General features: G+C 45.0%; 1 protein-coding gene and 1 long non-coding RNA gene across 3 annotated transcripts in view; one reads left to right on the top strand and one right to left on the bottom strand.

Moving 5' to 3' along the window:
- The window catches only part of FLI1 (Fli-1 proto-oncogene, ETS transcription factor), a 118,551-nt gene that overhangs the window by 66,650 nt on the left and 39,065 nt on the right, over nucleotides 1-12,836 (bottom strand). The window lies entirely within an intron of this gene.
- On the top strand, nucleotides 2,743-10,094 carry LOC129048832 (uncharacterized). Its single transcript, XR_008511516.2, has 2 exons — nucleotides 2,743-4,150; nucleotides 8,067-10,094. It is a non-coding gene; the product is annotated as an uncharacterized LOC129048832 (long non-coding RNA).

Below are 12,836 nucleotides of genomic sequence, written 5' to 3'. Positions count from 1 at the left end.
TCACGGCTGAGGAGCCATGCTTGGTGACCTCAGGCCCATCAGGTCGGGAAGCAGGTCCTGAGGGTGCAGTATTTCCAACTAGCACATCTGGGTGAACTGCTCTGTCCAAGGTGTTTAGTTCTTTTGTGGCCCGGGGCATATGGTTACCATATTGTTGCAGCGACATGTGGCAGAAACCTTGTGGATGGGAGTGATGGAGGGAGGTGGGGCCTGGGGAGGTCCATTTTCTGGGAGAGCTCGGCAGCCACGGCCGTCTCTGCCCAGTTCCTGTGCCCTATTTCATTCTGCTCCTCCTTTCCTTTTGTGCTCTCTGTTCATTTTCCCTCTGTCACCTTCAATTGTTCTGCTCCGTCCTCCCATGCCTTCTCTTTCTTGCTCAACCTCCTGCATTTTAAGGTCCTATTTCAAATAGTTTTTCTTCTTGTTATGTAAGACTCCCCCACCTCTTTCTCGCCTGCACTCTTAACCTTTGGAGGCATATTTAATGTACATTTAATATATATATGCAGCTTCACCTGCATAGAATTGCCTCCCTGTCTTCTCTGCCTAATCATATCTCATTCATTCACCAAACTGTTGAACACCTCAAATTCTGCCTCCTTCAGGAAGTCTCCCTGCTCACTCCAGCCCAGCATAAGAACCTCCATTCTGCTGAAGTCTGTTGGCACCAATTTGGCACTTTATCTTAGACTGCCTTGTCACGTTGCTTTTATATTTATTTAACCATTGCCTTCCATTGTGGTTTTTCATAGGTTTATGTTCTGTCTCTCCTATTAGATTGCGAATTCCCCACGATAATTTTCTTTGTGCTTTTCTGTAGACATGGTTGCCACTTACTAGCTGAGTGAATTAGTCCTCCCCTTATCCATAAAATGGGCACAATGACAGCACCCACAGGGTTTTGATGTGAGGGTTGAGGGGGTTCTCCACTCTGCTGGTTTGTGAGAGATACAGTCTGTCATCTTTGACATATTACCCGCAGAGCCAGACTGTCAGGATCTGAATTCTGCATCTACCACTTGCCAGTCTTGTGACCTTGGACAAGTTCTTTAATCTCTCCATGCCTCAGTTTCCTTTTTGGTAAAATAGCAATAATAATAGTGTTCTAACTCATGCCTATCACATAGTAAGCCCTCCCTAAATGTAATCATCTTATTATAATTCACAAATTATAGTACAGAAAAGGCACTTTGTCTGTCTGGGCTTATTTCTTTACCTATTACATAAAAGGACTGAGCTAGATGATCCGTAAGATCCCTTCCAGGGCTTCAACCCTAAAATCTATTAGTGGAGTGATTCTACAGCCCCTTTGCCTGGAACAGTTCCGCTTTATGCTGTTGTTCCAGGAAATGCTTATCCCACTCAAAATTATCCCGCTTTAGATGATGCATTATATGGCCACCCTGTCTATGAGTAAGCTCAGATAACTCAGTGTTCATGAGCTTCATGGGCCCATTGGTTGTCATCTTTGCTCTCCCTTCTAAAGGGAATCAGGGGAACTGAGGACAGCCTGGTCTCTACACGAGGAGCCGAGCATCCTCTCATCACAGAGCTCAGACTCTCTCTCTGGTGCACAGCTGGTCCCTCCATTGGCAGCTACTCTGGAGACAGTCACTCACAGGGCTGGCCTACATCCTGCTTGACTGGAGTGCTAAGCCTGGACAGTCCAGCACAGGGGTCTCCTGTCTCCCGGCATCCATCTACAGGAAAAGTAGATATTTTGTGAACAAGTCCTGCCGTGGTCCTCCAAAGAAAACATTTCATTGGGTTTACATGGAGATGTTTTCTTTGTCAAGCTCAGTAAAGTTAGCTGAGCAGAAAACCCAGCTAAAACCCACGGACAGTTCCTAGGGGCTTGGGACTCGTTTAGTTACTCCATAAGGGGCAGTTAGTGTTCTATTCTTAGAAGCTTCTGGAGGTGCCAACCTTGCCCAACAGAGCCATGCCTGTCTGTCTGTCTCAAGAACATGTGTCTTCAGGGCAGGGAGGCTCAATCTCCACATTATAAAAACTTGTGGGAAATGGATAATTAACCTACCAGGTGGACATGCCCTGCGATGTCCCAAACCGCCTCAAAAATTTCTGAGCTCCTTTGTCCTGTTCAGTTCCATTTTCATCAGGATTCATTGTCAAAGCCTGCCAAGTTGTCAAGTTCTGTTTTTTTCAGAGACATGGTCTTGCCATGTTGCCCAGGCTGAAGTGCAGTGGCATGATCATGGCTCACTGCAGCCTCAAACTTTTGGGCCCAAGGAATCCTCCTACCTCAGCCTCCTAAGTATCAAGTAGCCGAGACTACAGGCGCACACCACCATGCCCAGCTAATTTATTTATTTATTCTTTATTTTTTGTAGATACAGGGTCTTACTATGTTGCCTAGGCTGGCCTTGAACTCCTTGCTCCAGGCGGTCCTCCTGCCTTGGCCTCCCAAAGTGATAGGATTACAGGCGTGAGCCACCATGTCCAGATGGCTCAGAGTTCTTGCACTGCTATTTCCACTTGGTTTTCTGTGTGATTGAGATCTCCCATGTTCATTATAGGTTGGTGATGTTCATGAGAAACCCAAAGTCAATGAAGCCAGTGAAACCAACCTTCTCAAACCTTTCTCTCTTGGGAAACTGTGAGAGCAAAATGTCCATGGGGAACCTTGTGGTCCTCTTGCTTCTTTTAATCATGAACCAGAAACGCTCTCAGGTATAACGTCAGCCTGAATGGCCTGTAAAACGTGCTGACGATTCTGCGTAAAACCAACAAATGCATACTCGTCAGCATCAATCTTAAAATAAAATCAGGATCAGGAAACAAAAACCTTTACCTAAACTTCTTATTCATTTCCATAGAAAGAAGTTGAATTCTCTGATTTGGTCCAGGGGAGATGACTGTGATGCTGGCACTGTTGTAAAATCTGCACCGTGCAATGCAGAAGCAACTCGCCTTGTGAGGCTATTGAGGACTTGAAATGTGTCTGGTGTGACTGAGGAACTGAATTCTTAATTTTAGTCAACTTTAGTTCATTTGAATTTAAAAAGCCACATGTTATGAGTGGTTACTGTCTTGGAGAGCCCAGGCTGTGGACACTTGTGTTTGGTGACCAGACTATGTGCTCCTCAAAACATGCAAAGGTCACTCTGGATATTTCTTTAACATGTCTTGTCTCACAATGGGGCCATGAAACAGATTTGTCACACAAAAGAACACTCATTCACTGATGCATTCATTCATTAGCATTCATTAGCAAATATTTATTGGATATCTTCTATGTGCCGGGCACTGTGATAAAAGCCAGGAATACGTCTATGGAAAAATGATGCCATCATTTTAATGGCGTTGTTGATGACTATGAGATTAGGAGAATTGTGGGACTTTTCCTCCATGGAACTGGCTAAGTTTCTACAGTGAGCTAAATAGGTGAAATGCAGATTATTATGGGAATATGCATGGTAACCCTGGACAAGTGAGTAGCTGCGGCAAACCTGCTGTGTAAACACAGGCTGTGCACACAGGTGGGGAAGTGACAACAGGAAAGGAGAAAAGAGTCTGAATTAAATATGGTGGGAACGATGGTATGTTTGAAGCTTAGATGAAATAAGAATAAGGTCCTCAAAAGCATTCTGGAAAGCACGTGGCATTTACAAATGGAAGCAGTGCATTGTCGACGTCACTGTGAGCTCCCGAGACAGTCCGGGCACAAGCTTCCCCAGCCTCCTCCACGCAGCATCCCAGAAACCAACCAAGCAAGGGAGCCATTGCCTCAGGAGAAGGTAGCAGAACTTGAAGTAAAGAGGTGGTGCAACTGGCTACCAAGGAAGGGATTTCAGAGGACAGAAAAGCTGTGAACTGAGCAGGAATGGGGGAGAGGGGCAAAGGCATTAACACTTCATTGGCTCAGGGACTTTCTGGTCACAGAGAGCCAGCCAGGACCTCAGATGCTCATCTGATGCTCATCTTATCCCCTCCTCTGCAGAGCACACAGCAAGAAGGAGAGGGGGACACAAAGGTTTGACTGCGGCACTTTCTCCTTTGTTGTGGCCTTCACTGCAGGGCCCTGAAACAACCATTAGATCTGGAGTCCTCTGGAAAGGCGGGAGAGAGAGTCCACAGTAAGATGCCCCTGCATCCGGACTGGCTGGGGGCTCCAGCCTGAAGAGGCACGGTAGGCAGAATGACTGTGTCTTATTTTATTTATTTATTTATTACTTTTGAGATGGAGCCTCACTCTGCTGCCCAGGCTAGAGTGCACTGGTACGATCTCAGTTCAATGCAACCTCTGCCTCCCGGGTTCAAGCGATTCTCCTGCCTCAGCCTCCCGAGTAGCTGGGATTACAGGCACCCATGACCTGGCTAATTTTTGTATTTTTGTAGAGACAGGGTTTCGTTATGTTGGCCAGCCTGGTCTCCAACTCCTGACCTCAAGTGACCCACCTGCCTCAGCCTCCCAAAGTGCTGGGATTACAAGCATGAGCCACCATGCCTGGCTGAGTGACTGTATTTTAAGCCAGAGCTTGCAGACTGTAGGCCTTTAGCCCCTCAACTCATTGCTGGTGCTCCTTAAATGTCAAACCCAGCCTGGGGATGCTGGCATGCCAACGTGCCTGGGAGCTCGTCCCTTTTTCCCTTTGGGTTAACAACAACGTTGGCATGAAAACAGGATCTCTGTGGCTGCACCTTCTCTCCTTCCTCATCTCTCCACCAGCCTTCCTTTCTGTTCACCTAGTCCCCATCCCCACTGGCACCAGACTGAGGCCCAAACATCATCTAAGGAACCACTCACCACCCCAACTCTAAGAAGTGGCCTCTGAGCTGTAGAGGTGTACCCCTCTGAAGGGAGGACCCTATAATACTAATCTACTCCTGGTCTGACTGCTAACATTGTCTGATCTAAGTGAGGAAGAGCTGATCTAAAACGTTGTTCTCATAACCCAAAGGGATTACTGAACTGTAGTTTGGGCGGGGCTTCTCCCTCCCTCCCAGCAGACTAACCCTCCTAATTATTTTTAATTTAAGCTAATGTGAAAATATTTGCATTCTCTGAGCATGCAGAAAATGAACCAGGGCAAGTGGAGGAAGAAGTGGGGAGCTAAAAGTATATTGGAACCATGATTAGCCCAGCCTAGGAGAAACGAGGTTGACCATACTTATGGGGTCTTGTTCTTTGGCGAGCCAACAGTGTTTAAGGATTTCTCTGACTTAATTACAGGACTCTCATGGGTCATGACTTCCGTAACCAAATGTTACTTTGAAAGGGAAGAAGTGAATAGATAGAAAAGGTTTTGTCTTTAGACACCATAATTTGTCGTGACAACATTTCCTCGTTCAGGCCCATGTGGGTCCCTGGAGAGCCTTATAGAGTGCACCTTTCAGGTTGGAGATGGTCTGATCTCTCTCTGTCCATGTACATGTGCGTATACATTCCCAAATATTTATTTCACTAGGTAGCTTCTCTTCCAACTCCTGCTACAGGCCTTAGGGTTTCTTGGGAGATTGCTTTCTGCACTTATGGGGCGGAGATGTGGGGTGGAAGTTGGTGACAAGGAGACATCTATTCCCTACCAATATTAGGGCACATGAACCAAGGCCCATGTGTCCCTCACACGTGGGGATGAGAGGCCTCGCCAGTGGCTCTGGCCAGGCCTGATGCGGCTCAGACGTGGCCCTTTGCTCCCACAGCTAGAGGAAAATCCTGTCAAAATGGCTTAACGATCTTCTAATATTTCCATGCAATTAAGGCCACATCTGTCTCCCAGGCCCCCACACTCCTTTGCTGGTGCACAGACATGAACCAAACAGTCTGTCTTGTCGATCTGGAAGGTAACAAAGAGCTCCATTCATAACTGTAGGCACTTTCACCATTTTTTTTTCGAAGTAACATAGAGTTTTCACTTTGAGAATAACCTGTGTGGCAAGCAAGAAGGATTTTTCCCCCCTCATAAATCAAATTCAACAGCCTAATAAAATGCTGGCTCCCCCTACCCCCACCACTGCCTCCCTCCCTCCCACTGTCCCACTCTCCCACCCTCAGCCAACAATCCTTGGGAATGGAGAGTAGTGGGCAGACCCAAAGGAGGTAGGGAAGGTGAGCTGGGAGCAGATGAAGGGAATTAAAACGCCTTTTGAAGGCTCATGGGCTTGTTTGGCAGATTAAAGACTGAGATGGGTGGGGCAGGGGGGTTGAGGGGTGGGGGCAGCAGGAGCATAAGCAGTGTGCCTTTCCCTTTCCCTCTCTACCTACTTTCTCAGCCTTTCTGGGCTTGTTTTAAAATACTTGTTTTCTTCTCCTGCTCACTCTACCCCGCAGCTCATCCCCAAACCTTCGGTAAACCTGCTGCTTCCTTTTTTTGCATGGGGAAGAGCAAGAGAACCATGTTCCTAAGGATGGAGCAAGTGTTCTTGGGCCACACCTGCAGCTGAAGCCCCAGTGAGGAGTGCCTGCCTGTCTCCTCAGAGCAAGGCTAAGAGATCTCCTTCAGCCTTTGAAGCCTCCAGAGAATGAGTTTGCAGGAGATAAGTGCTGATAAACATCGAGTTCAGTGCTTATCTGCAGCAAACACGATCTTTTGAGGTTCTCTCTGCACTCATAAGCCATACAGACTCCAATCAGAAAACAGAAGGGAAAATGCAAAATCAAGCACTATTTGCTGCTGATTTTTCTTCTTTTTTGTTTTGTTTTGGTTTACACACTGAAAAGCCCAACATAGATACTGTCATACAAGAGACTCCAGAGCAGAAATGTAGCCCTGGGTCTTTGCTTTGCTTGGCTTTTTTGGGTCTAACATCAAAGGAAGATGTCTTCACAGAGCTGCACATAAAAAGGATGGGCTGGACACTAATAACGACAACATCTGCATCCAGCATTCTCCTTTCCAAGTGCTCTTAGTCATTGCATTGTCTGGCCCTCGTGGCAACTCTTTAAGGTAGGTGGGACAGACGGTTCACAGGTAAAGAAACTGCACCTGAGCTAGGATATGTGATTTGTCCAGTGTCACACAGCTTGAAGTGGGGTGCCAGGAGTAAAAGCCAAATCTTTCTGGCTGTAAAGCTGGGCTCTGTTCACTCTATACAATGCAGAGGCTTAGCAGCTAGAAGATAACCAGGAATCAAAGTGGCCTTGAACTTGGGTGTCCCACCTGAAAGCATTTGGAGAGCTCGGGCGGTAGTGGATGAAGTCAGGTGGAGAGGGCTTTGGGCTTTGCATCATTTGAGTAATGAGAGAAAGGTGAGGCCTTGGTTGTCTCGTATTTCAAGGCATTGTTTGTATCTTATTTCTTAGCTATGGGATATTAGCAAAAAGCAGATGTGGAAGATGGAGTATAGAGTAGAAAGAGCACGGAGCCAGAGGTCCAGGGTTCTGGTCTCTGCTCCACCCCTGCCCAGGTAGCGGGTCTTGAGTTTCAGTATTTTCTTCTATAAAATAAGGTGGATGGCACTTAAGTCAGGAGAGCAGGGTGATGTTAAGGGGAGCATGGAGAATGTTTGCTCCCCTATAAACTCATTCTTCTAAAACTGTACTGTAATAATGACAATATTAAGGTAAAACCTTGCCATGACTTGTTAAGGCTCAAACAATGGTAGAACCTGGTGATGTTGATCCCTTCCAGCTTCAGAACTCAATGATGTTGATGTGGGAGTCTTGAATTTGGGGAACTGCTGATGACCATTTAAGTCCGTAGAGATAACAGGCTATTTCCACACAGGTTTTGATTAAGCAATCCTACTTCTGACTGCCAAGCAAGCCCTCGATGTTATATATCATAAGCTCCAAGCATTCATCTGCAGGTAGATAGAAAGTGAATCTTCCACAAGAACCTCACAACAAAAGTAACTGGAACTGAGCCCAAAAGAACATTTCCTAAGACTAACGGTGACATCATTCACATGAGCTATCTTAGGCACCTCAATAAGCCCTGGATGGCCATTTCTAGGATGGGAAGTGAGACTGTGGGGTACCCTGAGGCAAGAGGGCTTTTACTCGATCTCTATTTAAATTTTCTACAGAATACATTCCTGGATTATTTATTTTATTTGAAATCAATTTTTAAAGATAAAGGAAAATATAAATGTCTTGTTCACAGATGAGTTCATGGTTTGGAGACAGAGCTGGACTACATTCTTGACAAAGATTCGTTCAAGTTCTAGAACTCATAGACATTAGAGAGGAGGACCATGTTGCACAGAGCTCGTGTTCTGGTATGGTGGGGGCTGTGGTGGGAGAGGCATGCCCCATATGTGTCTATCATTCAAGCCTTGTTTGTAAAAACCCTACTTTCTGCTTCAGCGTTTGTCTTTTTCAGCTCCCAGTGAAGGAGGCCTGACAATAGTGCGGTGAGGTGGTCAGAGAATTAGCCCATTTTACAGATGAGGGAGTGGATGAGCTTGCACCCTGGCCTCCCCTACTGTGTCCTGCTCCCACTGAGCCCTGCCATCCCTTCCATGTAGCTAGCTGGATTCAACAAACTCAGTTTGAAAAAGGGCTTTCAGAAGTCCCTATCCACTTGAGTTAGATCTACTGCAGAAAACTGCCTCTTGAGCACTGAAAGATATCCATATTCTTTCACAGAAATATATACATCTTTTTGAAAATGTTTGGTTGGGTTTGTGGTCGGAGGCTTGGCATGGTTGTTTGGTTGTTAGAATGTGCTTCCTTTGGGATGAACGCAAACCAGGGGCTGTATTGGGATGCTGAGTCAGGCTCTGCCCTCAGTGACAAGGGGTCTTTGTCATGTTCATGGTTCTCCCCACACACCTGCATACACACAGATACCCACAAAAGTGCATTTTGAAAACTAATAAAAATTGCACTGAAAATATTTAACTTATGCAAATACTACTATAGCAGAAAGTACACACATAGACAAAACAGCAGCTATCTTTTCTAGAATCTGAACAAAATTTTCTGTTGACTATATATACAGAATTTGCTGAGCATTTGCCTTGGGAAACCAATAAACAATGCATTTATTGGTCCCCTGTCAGCCTAGGCTTCTGTTTTGAGATGTTTTACCTATAGTGGAAATTGTCATCTGTACCTGGCATGTTTCTGGGTGTGTCTAAAATGAGCATGTCTCAAGAAATCTTTCCAGGTTCCTACATTCTCAACCAAAGTTGCTCAAGTGAGAAACCAACTCAGGATATCAAGCTACCAGTTAGAATTTCAAGTGTGACAAGCCTGCTACAAGAGTGTATCTTATCTATGGCTTCTAGGGTTTCAGAAGCCAGAGGGCTCATGCTACCGCCAAAAGCTGTGGCTTACCTACTCATATCACCCCTTTCATTGGAAGTTTCTTAAGATTCCAAAATGTGAGAATTATTACCAGGTGTTCTTTGTCTAGTGATGTCTGATTGCTCTGCATATATGAATGAATGTCTACAGCTCTTCAGAAAGGAAAGCAAAGAATAATGTTCTTATGCTGGGCGGGGGTGGAGGGTGGGGACTTAGGGGGTGGTTGAATGTTCAGCTCTAGTAGCTTGCATTTCCTGTTTAGTGGGCGTGAGGGGTTTACACAAGAAAGTCTCAGTGTTACGCTAGATGGATAGCCTCATCGATTATGCCTAAGGAATCTCTGCCTAAAGATGATCAATTTGGCCTCTGCATACCACAAGGAGATTTCAGTATTTAAGAACTTTGGGATCAACCATGTCCTAATTCTAGATAGGTGTTTCAATTGTCTTGTCCTATTTGTTCAAAGTTCCCTTCAAAGTTAAACAATTTATCAGGCCAGCTCATAGGACCCTTGAAGGAAAATTTGAAAAACATCTTATTATTCTAAATACTGTTTTCTGTTTGCAGGAATGATATGAATTTGCAAAGGGACTTGGCATCTAAAGGTGAGGGGAGGCTCAGGAAGCCCTAGGAAGTTCATAAGAACTTTACAACTTAGTTTCCAAATTCAGACTCCTGGTTCACTCAGCTACCTAGGCCGTCATGGGTCACACAGCTGTGATAAAGTTACCTTTCCTATCTTATCTAGACATCTGATAATGTGAGGATTATTTCTCCATCATCAAATTGATCTCTCAAGGAATTATACCAAACATACAGTCACAAAGTTCTCCCAAATTGGCGATCAGCTCTCTGAAAATTAAAATCAAATGGTATCTAAGGAAGTATACTATTTTCTTAGATGTATCCAAACCTTAGAAATATAAAGTCCACCTTAAATCCATCAATACAAATAAATGATAACCATGATTACTTCTATGTTATTATACAGGACTTTAAATATATACTGAGGTGCCAGACCAACCAACCTAGGCTGGTTGAATTCTTGTACCCAGCTCCGTCTCTGCCTCTCTCTCTTTTTAAAGGAACTGGCAGATGATGCATTTTCTAGACTTATTTCCCCTCATATTGTTGTTATCAGTAATAATAACGACAAGGAAAATTGTGGATTATTTTATAGTTTAAGACACTGATCTTAATAGGAGCCTTCCCACATCTATAATCTTATTTAATTACTCTAATAAACTGGAGAAGAAGGCAGGATTATTCCCCTCCCCCACTTTGCTGATGAAGAAACAAAGGTTCTGAAGCACTACATTCGTGGTCACAAAGCGAGAAGGGGAAGAGTGTGAGCCCAACCCTCTGGACTCCCTTCCGTGGGGCCCTTTCCACGAGGCTGCACTTTCTCAGCTGCATTCTTTGCCCACAAACACTACAGCAATGAGTACATTTATTTTTCCATATTGATACTATTTTTCTTTCCCTTTTGATCTTGCCCCTTTGGTTAGATGGTAGGCGATTTTAGGGCAAGATCTTTATCTGTTCGTTATTTACCGTTTGAACTTGCAGTGGGCTCATTAGGGGTCCAGGGACATTTGCTGATTGATGGCATGCACTGGACATGAGCCTGCTGGCTTTGACATTTTAAAACTGCACACTTCCCTCAGTGACAGTATGCCCAAGCAACAGGCCTCCCTGACATTTTCTCAAAACCAGGAAATGAAACTGGCCACCAAGAGCAAGTGACCGCCAGCCAGGGCATTGGTGCAAACCAAGCAAAACACACCACAGTGCAGGCAGCGCGGGTCACAAGGATGAAGGCATTCGATCTGCAGTTATCTTTGAAGAAATGTAACATGTTCCTTCCTCCCACCGTAGTTTCAGCCACAATCATCCTCCCCTTTTAAACAGGTTGAATTATGTTCCTATACAGTATTTGTACACAAAACCCAACCTTAGACATGCTTTTCCCTATGATCTTGGTCTCTGCACATGCACGAGAATAGCCTTCTTCCGTCTGAGTACTAAGCCTGATCCTGCTTAGCTTCCAAGACCAGATGAGGCACGTTCAGAGCCGTGTGGACATGGACAGCGCAGCCTCCTCTAAACGTTTTGGCTGAATTGGAGGACAAAGCAGGGCTGTTTAATATGCAAAACATCTTTTTCTCGCATTTTCCTTTCTATAGCTTCCCCTCTTTAACCACCCCTCTCTACCTCGCTTTTAACCAAGTCAAATCTTTGGCAAATGGTTTTGGGGATATTTTTCAGCACGTGGTAGCAAAGGTATTTTCTGTCTGTGGCCTCGGAGCCCCTGGGCGCTCTGGGGAAGCTGCCATTGCACAGGTAGCAGTAATCTGAACCCCTGCAGCTCAGCAGCAAGCCCCGGTCATAATCATGTGCTCTGTCGCTCTCTCCTCACTGTGCTGATTGCAGCCCAGATAGGAGGAGCATGTGGGAGCTGACTCCTCACTGAGCAATGACTTGAGAGAGAGAGAGAGAGAGAAAGACAAGAAATTCTTTGCATATGAATGCATCAACATGTGCCTCTCTGGGTACCTTTGTTCCATGTGAAAGGAAGGGAGGCAGCCAAAGTGACCCTTGGCTAATTAGACAAAGGCAGATGGGCACAACAGAGAAAACTTCTGCTGGATCCAGTATTTGCACAGCTTCAGGGACTTTCAGTGCACAGCATCTTATATCACACATGCATGATATTCCTGCCAACTGAGTCCAAATGGCGAATGTGGTCTTTGTAACTTGACCTGTGACACCCAACAAATTCTAGGCAATGGTTGGATTTGCTGTCTGTGACTCACTTTGCATATTTCCATTATTTTTATCTACTCTGGCCCACTAACTTGACTGTGTTCACTCAGCATTAGCCAGGTTCTAAAGAGTGAGGGGAAGCCGAGAAAGCTTGAATGGCGGAAGTGTGTAGAGCTACTGAGATACTTCCGGGACACCAGCAGGACACTAATCCTACTAGTTTTTCTTATAGTGTGGATCCTGGACTTGCTGCCTCAAAATCACTTGAAGTGTTGTTAAAAATGAAGATTCCCGGGACCATTCCAGATCCAGTGAATTAGAATCTCTGGAGCCAGAGCCGAGGAATCAGCATTCTTTACACTCCCCAAGGGAATTTTGTGCAGATGTAAGTTTCAGAGCCACTGAGTTAGGTACTCAGTGAAAAAAAACCTCTTGCAATCAAATTTGATTGGAAAATGCTGCAGACTGCATTGTGCCGCCCTTTCCCTTGGAGCTTCAGGATCTCCATTAGCATATTCAAGGCTCTGATAAGTCCTGATGCAAAGAAACTTGTTTAAGTTCCTTTTAATTTCCCACACTCAGTTGAACACAGAATCCTGTTTTGAGAAAGCAACTTTGAGCATCCCTTGGACACATTTGAGAAGCAATGAGATGCTTTAGTAACAGCCACTATTGCAAGTCACTGAAGGACTCTACTTCTCGAGATCTGATTTTTCCTCTCTTTCTCTGCCACAAACCTCCCAAACAATTGTAAAAGGAAGTGTGCATCTCTGGGCAAAACAAGGGCATGTCAAGCCCAAGAGATCATTTACTTTTTTCTTTTTTTTGGTAACTAGTTGTTTTTTTAGAATCATAA

The sequence above is a fragment of the Pongo abelii genome, chromosome 9 (assembly GCF_028885655.2).
Source record: "Pongo abelii isolate AG06213 chromosome 9, NHGRI_mPonAbe1-v2.0_pri, whole genome shotgun sequence".
Lineage (NCBI taxonomy): Eukaryota > Metazoa > Chordata > Mammalia > Primates > Hominidae > Pongo > Pongo abelii.
The sequence above is the reverse complement of the archived record's forward strand: the minus strand, read 5'-3'. Positions and strand labels throughout refer to the sequence as shown.